Source organism: Lipotes vexillifer, unplaced genomic scaffold (assembly GCF_000442215.2).
Source record: "Lipotes vexillifer unplaced genomic scaffold, Lipotes_vexillifer_v1.1 scaffold623, whole genome shotgun sequence".
Taxonomy (NCBI): domain Eukaryota; kingdom Metazoa; phylum Chordata; class Mammalia; order Artiodactyla; family Lipotidae; genus Lipotes; species Lipotes vexillifer.
In genome coordinates, this window is record NW_006796847.1 from 319,699 (window position 1) to 334,735 (window position 15,037).

Genomic DNA, 15,037 nt, shown 5'->3' on the forward strand with positions numbered 1-15,037 from the left:
GGAAGCCCCTTGTGGTCTTTTTGGTGATAGCCATTCTGACAGGTGTGAGATGATATCTCATTGTGGTTTTGATTTGCATTTCTTTGATTAGCGATGTTGAGCATCTTTTCATGTGCCTGTTGGCCATCTATATGTTGTGTTTGGAAAAATGTCTCTTCAGGACTTCAGCTGATTTTTTAAAATTGAATTGTTTGTGTTTTTGGTGTTGAGTTATACGAACTGCTTATATATTTTGGATATTAACCCTTTATCAGTCACATCATTTACAGATATTTTCTCCCATTCAGGAGATTGTCTTTTCATTTTGTCTACAGTTTCCCTTGCTGTGCAAAAGCTTTTAAGTTTAACTAGGTCCAATTTATTTGTTTTTGCTTTTCTTTTCTTGCCTTACGAGACAAAGCCAAAAACAAAAACAAAAAACGTTTACAATTTATGTGAAACAGGTATTCTTCTTATGTTTTCTTCTAGGGGCTTTATGGCTTCTAGTCTTACGTTTAGGAAGACTTACTCTGAATCCATCTCGAGTTTATTTTTGTATATGGTGTGAGAAAAGGTTCTATTTTCATTCTTCTACATGTAGCTGGCTGGTTTTCCCAGCCCCAGTAATTGAAGAGACTGTCTTTTCTCCATTGTATATTGTTGTCTCCTTTGGTGTAAATTAATTGACGATGACAGCATGGGTTTATTTCTGGGCTCTCTGTTCTGTTGTGTTTGTTTTTATGCCAGTACTATACTCTTTTTTTTTTTTTTTTTTTTTTTTTTTTTTTTACTACTGTAACTTTGTAATATAGTTTGAAATCAGGGAGTGTGATACCTCCAGCTTTGTTCTTGTTTCTCAAGATTGTTTTGGCTCTTCAGGGTCTTTAATTGTTTTCATACAAGTTTTAAAATTATTTGTTCTATTTCTGTGAAAAATGCCACTGGTGTTTTGATAGGGATTTCATTGAATCTGTAGACTTCCTTGGGTAGTATAGTCATTTTAACAGTATTAATTCTTCCAATCCATGAATACGGTATATCTTTCCATCTGTTTGTGTTGTCTTCAGTTTCTTTCAATAGTGTCTTACAGTTTTCCAAGCACAGGTCTTTTACCTCCTTAGGTAGGATTATTCCTAGGTGTTTTTATTCTTTTTAATGTGTTAGTAAATGGGATTGTGTTTCCTTAATTTCTTTATGATAGTTCATTATAGTGTATGGAAATGCAGCAGATTCCTGTATATTAACTTTGTATCCTGCAGCTTTACTGAATTCATTCATGAGCTCTAGTAGTTTTTCAGTGGCGTCTTTAAAATTTTCTATGTATAGTATCATGCCATTTGCAAACATTGATGGTTTTACTTCTTTTCCAATTTGGATGCCTTTTATTTTTTGTTTGATTGCTGTGGCTAGGACTTCCATTACTCTATTGAATAAAAGTGGTGAGAGTGGGCATCCTTGTTTGTGATCTTAGAGGAAATGTGTTCAGCTTTTCATTGTTGAGTATAATGTTAGCTGTCGGTTTATCATGTATGGCCTGTATTATGTTGAGGTATGTTACCTCTTTACCCACTTTCTGTAGAGTTTTTACCATAAATAGGTATTGAATTGTGTCAACAGCTTTTTCTGCATCTATTGAGATGATCATATGGTTTTTATTCTTAAATTTGTTAACATGGTATATCCCATTGATTGATTTTTGTGGATATTGAACTACCCTTTCATCCCTGGGGTATATCCCACTTGATCATGGTGTATGACCCTTTTAGTAAGTTGTTGGATTATGTTTTCTAATATTTTCTTGGGGGATTTTTTCATCTATGTTCATCAGTGATATTAGCCTGTAATTTTCTTTTTTTGTGATACCTTTGTCTGATTTTGGTATCAGGGTGATGGTGGCTTCATAGGATGGGTTCAGGAGTGTTCTTTCCTCTGCAATTTTTTGGAATAGTTTAAGAAGGAAAGGTGTTAACTCTTCTCTAAATGTTAGGTAAAATTTAATTGTGAATCCATCTGGTTCTCGACTTTTGTTTGTTGGGAAGTTTTTTTTTTGTTTGTTTTTGTTTTTAAATTACTGATTCAATTTTATTACTGGTAATTGGTCTGTTCCTATTTTCTATTTCTTCCTGGTTCAGTCTTGGGAGACTGTACATTTCTAGGAATTTGTCCATTTCTTCTAGGCTGTCCATTTTATGGACATATAGCTGTTTGTAGTAATCTCTTATGATGCTTTGTTTCTGTGTTATCAGTTGTAACTTCTTTTTTGTTCCTGATTTTACTGATTTGGACCTTCTCTCTCTTTTTTTCTTGATGAATCTGGCTAAAGGTTATCCATTTTGTTTATCTTTTTTAAAAAACAGCTCTTAGTTTCTCTCTTTTATTTTTTTGTTTCTATTTCATTTATTTCTACCCTGATCTTTGAATTCTTTTATTCTAACTTTGGGTTAGTGGAAGATATGGTGTGTACACACACTCACACACACACACTCAAATACAATGGAATACTACTCAGCCATAAAAAAGAATGAAAATTTGGCATTTGCAACAACATGGATGGACTTGGAGGCTATTATGCTAAATGAATTAAGTCAGACAGAGAAGGATGAATATTTTATGACATTACTTATATGTGGAATCTAAAAAAAATCAAACTAGTGAATATAACAAAATATAAATAGACACAGAGATACAGAGAACAAACTAGTGGTTACCAGTGGGGAGAGGTAAGAGGTCAGGGACAGGATACAGGGGTAGAGGATTAAAAGGTAGAAACTACTATGTACAAAATACCTAAGTTACAAGGGTACATTGTACAGTGCAGGGAGTATAGCCAATATGTTATAATAACTATAAATGGAGTATGATCTTTAAAAATTGTGAATCACTATGTTGTTACATCTGACACGTAGGTAATATCATAAATCAACTGTAACAAAAAAAAAAAACGTAAAAAAAGTAAACAGGTGAAGAAAGACTTACTATGCTAACACTCATGGATAGCAGAGGTAGTCATTAATTTCAGAGTAGACTTCAGAGAGAGTAAAGTTACCAAGGATAAAGAAGGATTTATTTAAATATATAGGATTCAATTCTCCAAGAAGATATAAAAATCCTTAATATTATGTGCCTAACAACAGAGCATCAAAATGCATGGGGTAAACCTGATAGAACTGCAAGCAGAAATGGATAAATCCACTATTATTGTTGGAGACATATATACCCCTCTATTAAAAATAGACAGTTTCAGCAGGCAGAAAATCAGTAAGGACATAATTGAACTCAACACCATCAATCAATTGGATATAATAGACATCTGTCTACTATTTCATCCAACAATGCTGGAATATATATTTGTTCCAAGTTGACATGGAATGTTAGTCAAGATTACATTCTGGGCCATAAAACACACCTTAATAAATTTCAAACAATAAAAATCATACAATATCTGTTCTCAGACCAAAATGGAATTAAACTAGAAATCAGTAACAGGAAAATAGATGGAAAATCCCCAAACTCTTAGAGATTAAATGATACATTTCTAAACACATGCGTCAAAAAATAAATATCGAGGAATTTAAAAAATATTTTGAACTAAACACAAATGAAAACACAACTCTTCAAAATTTTGAAATGTAGCAAAGTCAGTACTTGAATAGAAATACATAGCATTGAATGTATACATTAAAAAAAAGAAATTTAATCAATAGTCTAACATTTCATATTAAGAAGTTAGAGCAAATTCCAAAGTAAGAAGAAGAAAAATAATAAAAATTAGAGCCAAATCAATGAAATGGAAAGCAAAATCAGACAGAATCAGTAGATAAAACTATAAGGTGGTTCATAAAATCAATAAACCACATAAGAAGAAAAGACACAAATTACTAATACCAAAAATGGAATAGGAGACATCTTTACAGAACCAGTAGACATTTAAGGATAATAATGGAATATTATGAACAATTCTATGCCCTCAGATTCAACAACCTAGATGAAATGAACCAATTCCTTGAAAGACACAATCAGTGAACTCTCACAAGAGTACACAATCTGAACAGGCCTACATCTATTAAAGAAATTGAATCAATAGTTAATAATTTTCCAAAGTAACACCTAGCCCATATGGGATCACTTGGAAATTCTAACTGTTAAGGAAGAAATGATAATAATACTGGACAATTTCTTATAGAAGATAGAAGCAGAGGGAGGATTTCCAAACTCATTCTGATGCTAGCCAAACCAAAACCAGTCAAAGATGTTATAAGAAAACTACATACCAATATTTCATGAACATAAGTGTAAAAACTCTTAAACAGGATCAAACAGTGTATATAAGGAATTATAGACTACACCAAAGTGGGATTTATCCCAGGTATTCAAGGCTGGTTGAGCTTTACAAAATAAATTATTAGAATACATTACATCAACAGGGTGAAGGATAAAAATCAAGTAATTATTTCAGTAGATGCCGAAAAAGTGTTTGATGAAATCCAGCACCCATTCATGATGAAAAACTCTCAACAAACTAGGAATAGAGGGGAACTTCTTCAAGTTGATAAAGATTATCTACAAAAAACCTACAGCTAACAGCATACTTAATGATGAAAAATGAGAAGTTTTCCCACTAGGATTCAGGAGAAAGAAAAGGATGTCCTCCTCACCCTTTCTTTTTAACATCATATGGTATTCCTCGTCAATAAAATAAGAAAAAGAAACAAGTGTTCTGATTCATGAAGACGTAATAAAACTGTCTTTGCAGATGACATAATTGTCTATGTAGAAAATCTGGAGGAATTGACAAAATACCTCCTGGAATTAAGTCATTATAGAAAGTTTGCAGCATTCACAGTTAATGTACAACTGTCCTTTGTGTTCCACCTGTTTGTTGCCGGTATATAGGAATTTAAAATTAAAAACACAATTTCTGTTAGTGCCCCCCAAATGAAATAGTTGTAAATCAAACAAAATATGTGTAAGGTCTATATAAGGAAAGCTCTAGAACTGTGACCAAAAAAACCAAACCAAACCAAAAGAAAACAAAACAAAACCCCAAAAAGCAAAACAAAAAAACTGAAGTAGAGAGAGATTCTATTCATGGATAGGGAGAATCAATATTATCAAGATGTCAGTTTTTCCCAATTTGATCTACATACTCAAAGTAATCCTAATAAAAAACTCAGCAATTTTTCTTTTATAGATGTTGATAAACTTATTTTAAAGTTTGTATGGAGAGACAAAATACCCAGGACAGCCCATAAAATTCTGAGGAACAAAGTTGGAAGACAGATACTACTTGACTTCAAGGCTTGCTGTAAAGTTGTAGTAATCAAGTAATCAGAATAGAGAGCCCAGAAATGGACCCATGTAATTATAGTTAACTGATCTTTGACAAAGGCAGTACATTGGAGCAAAGATAGTCTTTTCAAAAAATGATGTTAGAATAATTGGACATTGATATGCAAAAAAATGAATCTAGACACAGACCTTATACCTTTCACAGAAATTAACTCAAAATATATCATAGACCTAAATGATAAACACAAAACTATAAAACTCCTAGAAGATAACATAGGAGAAAACCTAAATGATCTTGAGTACTGTGATAACTTTTTAGATACAATACAAGGGCATGATCTATGAAAGAAAGAATTGATGAGCTGGACTTCATTAAAATTAAAAACTTCTCTATGAAAAACACTTTGAAGAGAATGAGAAGACAAGCCATAAATTGAGAGTGTGATTTGCAAAAGACATGTGACAAAGGGCTCTTACTCAAAATATACAAGGAACTCTTAAAACTCTAAAAAACCCCCAAACTATTCAGTTAATAAAAGGGTTAAAGATACCTCATCAAAAATGATAGATTGGGAATAAGCATATGAAAAGATGTTCCACATCATATGTCATTATGAAAATGCAAATTAAAATGAGATACCACTACACATCTATTAGTATGGCCCAAATCCAGAACACTGACAATATCTAGTGTTGGTGATGATGTGGGGTAACAGGAACTCTCATTCATTGCTGGTAATAATGCAGAATGGTACATCCACTTGGGAAGACATTTTGACAGTTTCTTACAAAACTGAACATATTCTCAGCATATGATCCAGCAGCTGTACTTCTTTGTCTTTACTAAAATGAGTTGAAAACTTACATCCATACAAAAACCTACTCTTGAATATTTATACCAGCTTTTTCATAGTTGCCAAAACTTGGAAGCAGCCAAGATGTTCCTCAGTAGGTGTGTACACACATACACTGTGGTACATCCAGTTAATGAAATATTATCCAGTACTAAAAAATAATTCAAGACGTGAAGGACATGGAGGCACTTTAAATGTGTATTACCAAATGAAAGAGGCCAATATGAGCAGACCACGTACTGTATGATTCTAGGTATATGACTTCTGGAGAAGGCAAAGCGATGGAGATAGGAAAAAGTTCATTGGTTGCCCGGGATTGCGAGAAGGGAGGAGGGATGAACAGGAGGAGGACAAAGAATTTTAGTGTGGTGAAGATATTCTATATGTGACCATTGTGGTGGATACATATGTTTGTGACAACAAGTAAAATGTAAACAACTAAGAGTGAACCCTAATGTAAACTGTTGACTTCAGGTAGTATTGGTGTGTTTGTGTAGGTTCATTGATTTTAACCAATGTGCTGCTCTGGTGTAGGATTTTGTTAGGGAGACTGTGCGTATGTGGGGATGGGGGTAAATGGGAAATAGCTGTACTTTCTCCTCAGTTTTGCTTTGAACCTAAAACTCTAAAAAAACAAGGTCTGTTAAGAAACTTAGAATGAAAGAGTATATATATAGGAATTAAAATTCTATTGAGACTTACAATGTTTCTAAAAGTCCATATTCTGCCTTCAAACATGATATATAGCTTTTCCGGGAGTATGGTTTTATATTGACAAACACTGCCTTCAGAATTACGAAGAAACTGTTACATTGTTTTTCTTTTTCTTTTTTCTTTTTTCTTTTTTTTTGCCGTCCGCGGGCCTCTCACTGTTGTGGTCTCTCCCGTTGCGGAGCACAGGTTCCAGACGCGCAGGCTCAGCGGCCATGGCTCACGGGCCTAGCTGCTCCGCGGCATGTGGGATTCTCCCAGACCGGGGCACGAACCCATGTCCCCTGCATCGGCAGGCGGACTCTCAACCACTGCGCCACCAGGGAAGCCCTCCATTGTTTTTCTGATTGGCTACTAAGTAGTCTTGTCCAATTTGGATTCCTACTTCCTTATAAGAGACTTTTTGTTGTTGTTAATTGGATTTGGTATATTTTTGTCTATTAGCTTCTATATTCCATAAGATTTTTTAAATTTGGGAACTCATGTTCTTTATTACTGCAATTAAAAATATTATTTGGTTGTTTGCTTCTCCTAGCCTTTTCTGCTCTTCTGATTTTTTAAAAAGTAGTTAATTAATTAATTAATTAATTTTTGGCTGCGTTGGGTCTTTATTGCTGCGTGCGGGCATTCTCTGGTTGTGGCGAGTGGGGGCTACTCTTAGATGCAGTGTGTGGGCTTCTCATTGCCGTGGCTTCTCTTGTTGCGGAACACGGGCTGTAGGCACGCGGCTTCAGTTGGTGTGGCATGTGGGCTCAGCACTTGTGGCACACAGGCTAAGTAGTTACGGTGCACAGGCTTAGTTGCTCCGTGGCATGTGGGGTCTTCCCAGACCAGGGATCGGGCCCATGTCCCCTGCATTGGCAGGCGGTTTCTTTCTTTTTTTTGTTTTTTGGCTGGCGGGCTCTAGAGCACAGGCTGAGTAGTTGTGGTGCAACTACTCCACAGCATGTGGGATCTTCCCAGACCAGAGCTTGAATCCGTGTCCCGTGCTTTGGCAGGTGGATTATTTTTTTTTTTTTTTTTGCGGTACATGGGCCTCTCACTGTTGTGGCCCCTCCCGTTGCGGAGCACAGGCTCCGGACGCACAGGCTCAGCGGCCATGGCTCACGGGCCCAGCCACTCTGCGGCATGTGGGATCTTCCCGGACCGGGGCATGAACCCGTGTCCCCTGCATCGGCAGGCGGACTCTTAACCACTGTGCCACCAGGGAAGCCCTGTTTTTTTAATTGTTTAATTTAATTTTATTTATTTTTTTATACAGCAGGTTCTTATTAGTCATCAATTTTATACACATCAATGTATACATGTCAATCTCAGTTGCCCAATTCATCACACCACCATGCCCACCCCCCTGTGGCTTTCCTCCCTTGGTGTCCATACGTTTGTTCTCTACATCTGTGTCTCAATTTCTGCCCTGCAAACCGGTTCATCTGTACCATTTTTTTAGGTTCCACATACATGCGTTAATATATGATATTTGTTTTTCTCTTTCTGACTTACTTCACTCTGTATGACAGTCTCTAGATCCATCCACGTCTCAACAAATGACCAAATTTCATTCCTTTTTATGGCTGAGTAATATTCCATTGTATATATGTACCACAACTTCTTTATCCATTCATCTGTCGATGGGCATTTAGGTTGCTTCCATGACCTGACTATTGTAAATAGTGTTGCAGTGAACATTGGGGTGCATGTATCTTTTTGAATTATGGTTTTCTCTGGTTATATGCCCAGTAGTGGGATTGCTGGGTCATATGGTAATTCTATGTTGAGTTTTTGAAGGAACCTCCATACTGTTCTCTATAGTGGCTGTATCAATTTAAATTCTCACCAACAGTGCAACAGGGTTCCCTTTTCTCCACACCCTCTCCAGCATTTGTTCTTTGTAGATTTTCTGATAATGCCCATTCTAACTTGTGTGAGGTGATACCTCATTGTAGTTTTGATTTGCATTTCTCTAATAATTAGTGATGTTGAGCAGCTTTTCATGTGCTTTTTGGCCACCTGTATGTCTTCTGTGGAGAAATGTCTATTTAGGTCTTCTATCCCTTTTTGGATTGGGTTGTTTGTTTCTTTAATATTGAGCTGCATGAGCTGTTTATATATTTTGGAGATTAATCCTTTGTCCATTGATTCATTTGCAAATATTTTCTCCCATTCTGAGGGTTGTCTTTTCATCTTGTTCATGGTTTCCTTTGCTGTGCAAAAGCTTTTAAGTTTCATTAGGTCCCATTTTTTTTGTTTGTTTTTATTTCCATTACTCTAGGAGGTGGATCAAAAAAGATCTTGCTGTGAGTTATGTCAAAGAGTGTTCTTCCTATGTTTTCCTCTAAGAGTTTTATATTGTCCGGTCTTATATTTAGGTCTCTAATCCATTTTGATTTTATTTTTGTGTATGGTGTTAGGGAGTGTTCTAATTTCATTCTTTTACATGTAGCTGTCCAGTTTTCCCAGCACCACTTATTGAAGAAGCTGTCTTTTCTCCATTGTACATCCTTGCCTCCTTTGTCATAGATTAGTTGACCATAGGTGTGTGGGTTTATCTCTGGGCTTTCTATCTTGTTCCATTGATCTATCTTTCTGTTTTTGTGCCAGTACCATATTGTCTTGATTACTGTAGCTTTGTAGTATAGTCTGAAGTCTGGGAGCCTGATTCCTCTAGCTCTGTTTTTCGTTCTCAAGATTGCTTTGGCTATTCAGGGTCTTATGTGTTTCCATATGAATTGTAAAATTTTTTGTTCTAATTCTGTGAAGAATGCTATTGGTAGTTTGATAGGGACTGTACTGAATCTGTAGATTGCTTTGGGTAGTATAGTCATTTTCACAATACTGATTCTTCCAATCCAGGAACATGGTATATCTCTCCGTCTGTTGGTATCATCTTTAATTTCTTTCATCAGTGTCTTATAGTTTTCTGCATACAGATCTTTTGTCTCCCTAGGTAGGTTTATTCCTATGTATTTTATTCATTTTGTTGCAGTGGTACATGGGAGTGTTTCCTTAATTTTTCTTTCAGATTTTTCATCATTAGTGTACAGGAATGCAAGAGATTTCTATTTCTGTACATTTATTTTGTATCCTGCAAGTTTACCAAATTCATTGATTAGCTCTAGTAGTTTTCTGGTGGCATCTTTAGGATTCTCTGTGTATAGTATCATGTCATCTGCAATGACAGTTTTACTTCTTCTTTTCCAATTTGTATTCCTTTTATTTCTTTTTCTTTTGATTTCCATGGCTAGGACTTCCAAAACTATGTTGAATAATAGTGGCGAGAGTGGACATCCTTGTCTTGTTCCTGATCTTAGAGGAAATGCTTTCACCATTTTTCACCATTTTTCACCATTGAGAATGATGTTTGCTGTGGGTTCGTCATGTATGGCCTTTATTATATTGAGCTAGGTTCCCTCTATGCCCACTTTCTGGAGAGTTTTTATCATAAATGGGTGTTGCGTTTTGTCAAAAGCTTTCTGTGCATCTACTGAGATTGTCACATGGCTTTTATTCTTCAATTTGTTAATATGGTGTATCACATTGTTTGATTTCCGTATATTGAAGCATCCTTGCATCCCTGGGATAACTCCCACTTGATCATGGTGTATGATCCTTTTAATGTGTCATTGGGTTCTGTTTGCTAGTATTTTGTTGAGGATTTTTGCACCTATATTCATCAGTGATATTGGTCTGTAATTTTCTTTTTCTGTAGTATCTTTGTCTGGCTTTGGTATCAGGGTGATGGTGGCTTCATAGAATGAGTTTGGGAGTGTTCCTTCCTCTGCAATTTTTTGGAAGAGTTTGAGAAGGATGGGTGTTAGCTCTTCTCTAAAGGTTTGACAGAATTCACCTGTGAAGCCATCTGGCCCCGGACTTTTTTTTGTTGGAAGATTTTTAATCACAGTTTCAATTTCATTACTTGTGATTTGTCTGTTCATATTTTCTGTTTCTTCCTGGTTCAGTCTTGGAAGGTTATATCTTTCTAAGAGTTTGTGCATTTCTTCCAGGTTGTCCATTTTATTGGCATAGAGTTGCTTGTAGTAGTCTCTTAGGATGCTTTGTATTTCTGCTGTGTCTGTTGTAACTTCTCCTTTTTCCTTTCTAATTTAATTGATTTGAGTCCTCTCCCTCTTTTACTTGATGCTTCTGGCTAATGGTTTATCAATTTTGTTTATCTTCTCAAAGAACCAGCTTTTAGTTTTACTGATCTTTGCTTTTGTTTTCTTTGTTTCTATTTCATTTATTTCTGCTCTCATCTTTATGATTTCTTTCCTTCTGTTAACTTTGGGTTTTGTTTGTTTTTCTTTCTCTAGTTTCTTTAGGTGTAAGGTTAGATTGTTTATTTGAGATTTTTCCTGTTTCTTGAGGTAGGCTTGTATAGCTATAAACTTCCCTCTTCGAACTGCTTTTGCTCCATAGGTTTTGGGTTGTCGTGTTTTCATTGTCATTTGTTCCTAGGTTTTTTTTTTGATTTCCTCGTTGATTTCTTCAGTGATCTCTTGGTTATTTAGTAACGTATTGTTTAGCCTCCATGTGTTTGTGTTTTTTACATTTTTTTCCATGTAATTGATTTCTCATCTCATAGTGTTGTGGTCAGAAAAGATGCTTGATATGATTTTAACCTTCTTAAATTTACTGAGGCTTCATTTGTGACCCAAGATGTGATCTATCCTGGAGAATGTTTTGTGCGCACTTGAGAAGAAAGTGTTATCTGCTGCTTTTGGATAGAATGTCCTATAAATATCAATTAAATCTATCTGGTCTGTTGTGTCATTTAAAGCTTCTGTTTCCTTATTTATTTTCTTTTTGGATGATCTGTCCATTGGTGTAATTGAGGTGTTAAAGTCCCCCACTATTATCGTGTTACTGTCGATTTCCTGCTTTATAGCTGTTAGCAGTTGCCTCACGTATTGAGGTACTCCTATGTTGGGTGCATATATATTTATAATTGTTATATCTTCTTCTTGGATTGATCCCTTGATCATTATGTAGTGTCCTTCCTTGTCTCTTGTAACATTCTTTATTTTAAAGTCTATTTTATCCGATATGAAAATTGCTACTCCAGCTTTCTTTTGATTTCCATTGGCATGGAATATGTTTTTCCATCCCCTCACTTTCAGTCTGTATGTGTCCCTAGGTCTGAAGTGGGTCTCTTATAGACACCATATAGATGGGTCTTGTTTCTGTATCTATTCAGCAAGCTTGTGTCTTTTGGTTGGAGCATTTAATCCATTCTCGTTTAAGATAATGATTGATATGTATGTTCCTATTACCATTCTTTTAATTGTTTTGGGTTTGTTTTTGTAGGTCCTTTTCTTTTCTTGTGTTTCCCACTTAGAGAAATTCCTTTAGCATTTGTTGTAGAGGTGGTTTGGTGTTGCTGAATTCTCTTAGCTTTTGCTTGTCTGTGTAGCTTTTGATTTCTCCATCAAATCTGAATGAGATCCTTGCTGGGTAGACCAATCTTGGTTGTAGGTTCTTCCTTTCATCACTTTCCCTTCTGGCTTGTAGAGTTTTTGCTGAGAAATCAGCCGTCAACCTTATGGGAGTTCCCTTGTATGTTATTTGTCATTTTCCCTTGCTGCTTTCCGTAATTTTTTTTTGTCTTTAATTTTTTCCAGTTTGATTACTATGTGTCTCGGTTTGTTTCTCCTTCGGTTTATCCTGTATGGGACTCTCTGCGCTTCCTGGACTTGGGTGTCTATTTCCTTTCCCATGTAAGAGAAGTTTTCGACTATAATCTCTTGATATATTTTCTCTGGTCCTTTGTCTCTCTCTTCGCCTTCTGGGACCCCTATAATGCGAATGTTGTTGCGTTTAATGTTGTCCTAGAGGTCTCTTAGGCTGTCTTCATTTCTTTTCCTTCTTTTTCTTTATTCTGTTCCGCAGCAGTGAATTCCACCATTCTGTCTTCCAGGTCACTTGTCTGTTCTTCTGCCTCAGTTATTCTGCTTTTGATTCCTTCTAATGTAGTTTTCACTTCAGTTATTGTATTGTTCATCTCTGTTTGTTCTTTAATCTTCAAGGTCTTTGTTAAACACTTCTTGCATTTTCTCGATCTTTGGCTCCATTCTTTTTCCGAGGTCCTGGATCATCTTCACTATCATTATTATGAATTCTTTTTCTGGAAGGTTGCCTGTCTCCACTTCATTTAATTGTTTCTCTGGGGTTTTATCTTGTTCATCTGGTGCATAGCCCTCTGCCTTTTCGTCCAGGGAAGCTTTGTCTGTTCTTTAATTCTAGGTCTTTGTTACATATTTCTTATATCTTCCTGATCTTTGCCTCCATACTTTTTCCGAGGTCCTGGATCATCTTCACTATCATTATTCTGAATTCTTTTTCTGGAAGGTTGACTATCTCCACTTCATTTAGTTGTTTTTTCTGGGGTTTTATCTTGTTCCTTCATCTGGTACATAGCCCTCTGCCTTTTCATCTTGTCTATCTTTCTGTGAATGTGGTTTTTGTTCCACAGGCTGCAGGGTTGTAGTTCTTCTTGCTTCTGCTGTCTGCCCTCTGGTGGATGAGGCTATCTAATAGGCTTGTGTAAATTTCCTTGGCAGGTGGTTACTTAACCAATGTACCACCAGGGAAGTCCCTGATTTTTTTTTTTTTTTAACATATTGGAATTTGTGGTTGAGTCATCTATTATCTTTTTCTGTTTTCCACCCTTCTAAATATTATCCTCTTAAATATTATCCTTATTTTATGAGTATAGACACTATCATTCTGGGGTTATTAAGTCTTTATTAAGTGTATAGTTTCTAGCTCCTACAAAATACTTTATTTTTTGCCTTTTTCACCTTTCATTTTAGTTTTACCTTGGGTTTCAGTTAAATCTGGGTTTTTTGCTCATGTGTGTATGTTGGAGACTGGTTGGATTTGTGGATTTTATAAGTGGGCCTGTTGATTGTGAGGTTCACTGTAAGGTGACTGGGGTTGGCAGTGTATGTGGGGACCTCTGAAAATAGTGTGCTAAGGGCTTCTGCCTGAGGAGAACATTGTTAATGCTATTTTGGGCTCCAAGTTTAGGGAGGCAGAGGGTTCTCCGCACCTATGTATTTGTGTGTTTTTCATGTGCTCAGTGATAGCACTATGGCCCCCATGCTGGATAATGTTGATACTTCGTGTAGTTACACATTAATTAACTTACTTGATTAAAATCTACCATCTTGCTGTGTGATTTATTTTTGTTCCTTTTCTTTTTTTCTGCCTGCCTTTGTATTAGTTTCTCATTTGATTTTTCCCTCTTATCACTATTGACTTCTTACTATAAAGCATTTGTTTAGTGATTACCTTGAGGTTAAAATCACAGTCACTTTGAAATACTATTACACCTCTTCATGAGCACCCGGTAACAGGTTGCTGAAGAAGACCCTTTGGGTGGGTATACACTCCTGTTGTGGCTGTGAATCTCAGAGGTTGTACATTCTCCTAGTTTCCTCCACTCAGTATTTTTGACAGTTTGTTGGAATTTTTAGGTGATTTCTTCTTACCTGCCTGTATGGCACTCTCTCCTTTTTGCGGGGAGGCATGCCTTTTCTTAGATTTAGGGATACTTGGTAATCCTGTGACCTCAGCTCTGATGTTTTGAGAAAAAGTTCTGCTTTTGTAGTTTGTCTGCTTTTTTCTTTTGCTCTGAAATGAGTATCATTTTTGTCAGCTTTCCATATCCTAGGCAGAAGTGGAAATCGTCATCCATGTTCTTAAGAAACGCATTCAGAATTTAATTTGTCATTAAGCATGCTTTTTTTTTTTTGAGCTAACTGTAGAAGCAAGGTTTAATGCAAAAAAGTTACCCAAAACCCTGTAAATAGTTGTAATATTAATCTATACAGTGAATAACAGCTTCAGACTGTTTCTGCCAAGATGGCTCAGTATGTGTTTCTAGTATATATTTCATAAGTACCTGATGCATCATTTTCCTTGTTTCCTGTTGGCTCTGTCGATTGGAATCCTGAAGACTTCATGCAGTTTGTAAGCTGTTGCCATGTTGGCTGGTACATCACGTGAGTGGAAGGAGCACAGCATCAAGTAATTCTCATCCCTGAGATACAAAGGAAGTAGCTGTTCCTGTGGGTTCCTCTTAGTAGGCACTTTGTGAATGCTTTTAAGGCTGTTCATGCATGTGTTCAATATCTTGCATCTGGAAAGAGGCAGGAAAAGGGTTATTGCTAGTCATCTCTGGGATTTAACCATGTGTTAGGAGAGAA

General features: G+C 36.1%; 1 protein-coding gene across 2 annotated transcripts in view; it reads left to right on the forward strand.

Annotated features, from left to right (window-relative positions):
* The window catches only part of CRPPA (CDP-L-ribitol pyrophosphorylase A), a 327,109-nt gene that overhangs the window by 96,455 nt on the left and 215,617 nt on the right, over positions 1–15,037 (forward strand). The gene's annotated exons all lie outside the window — the stretch shown is intronic.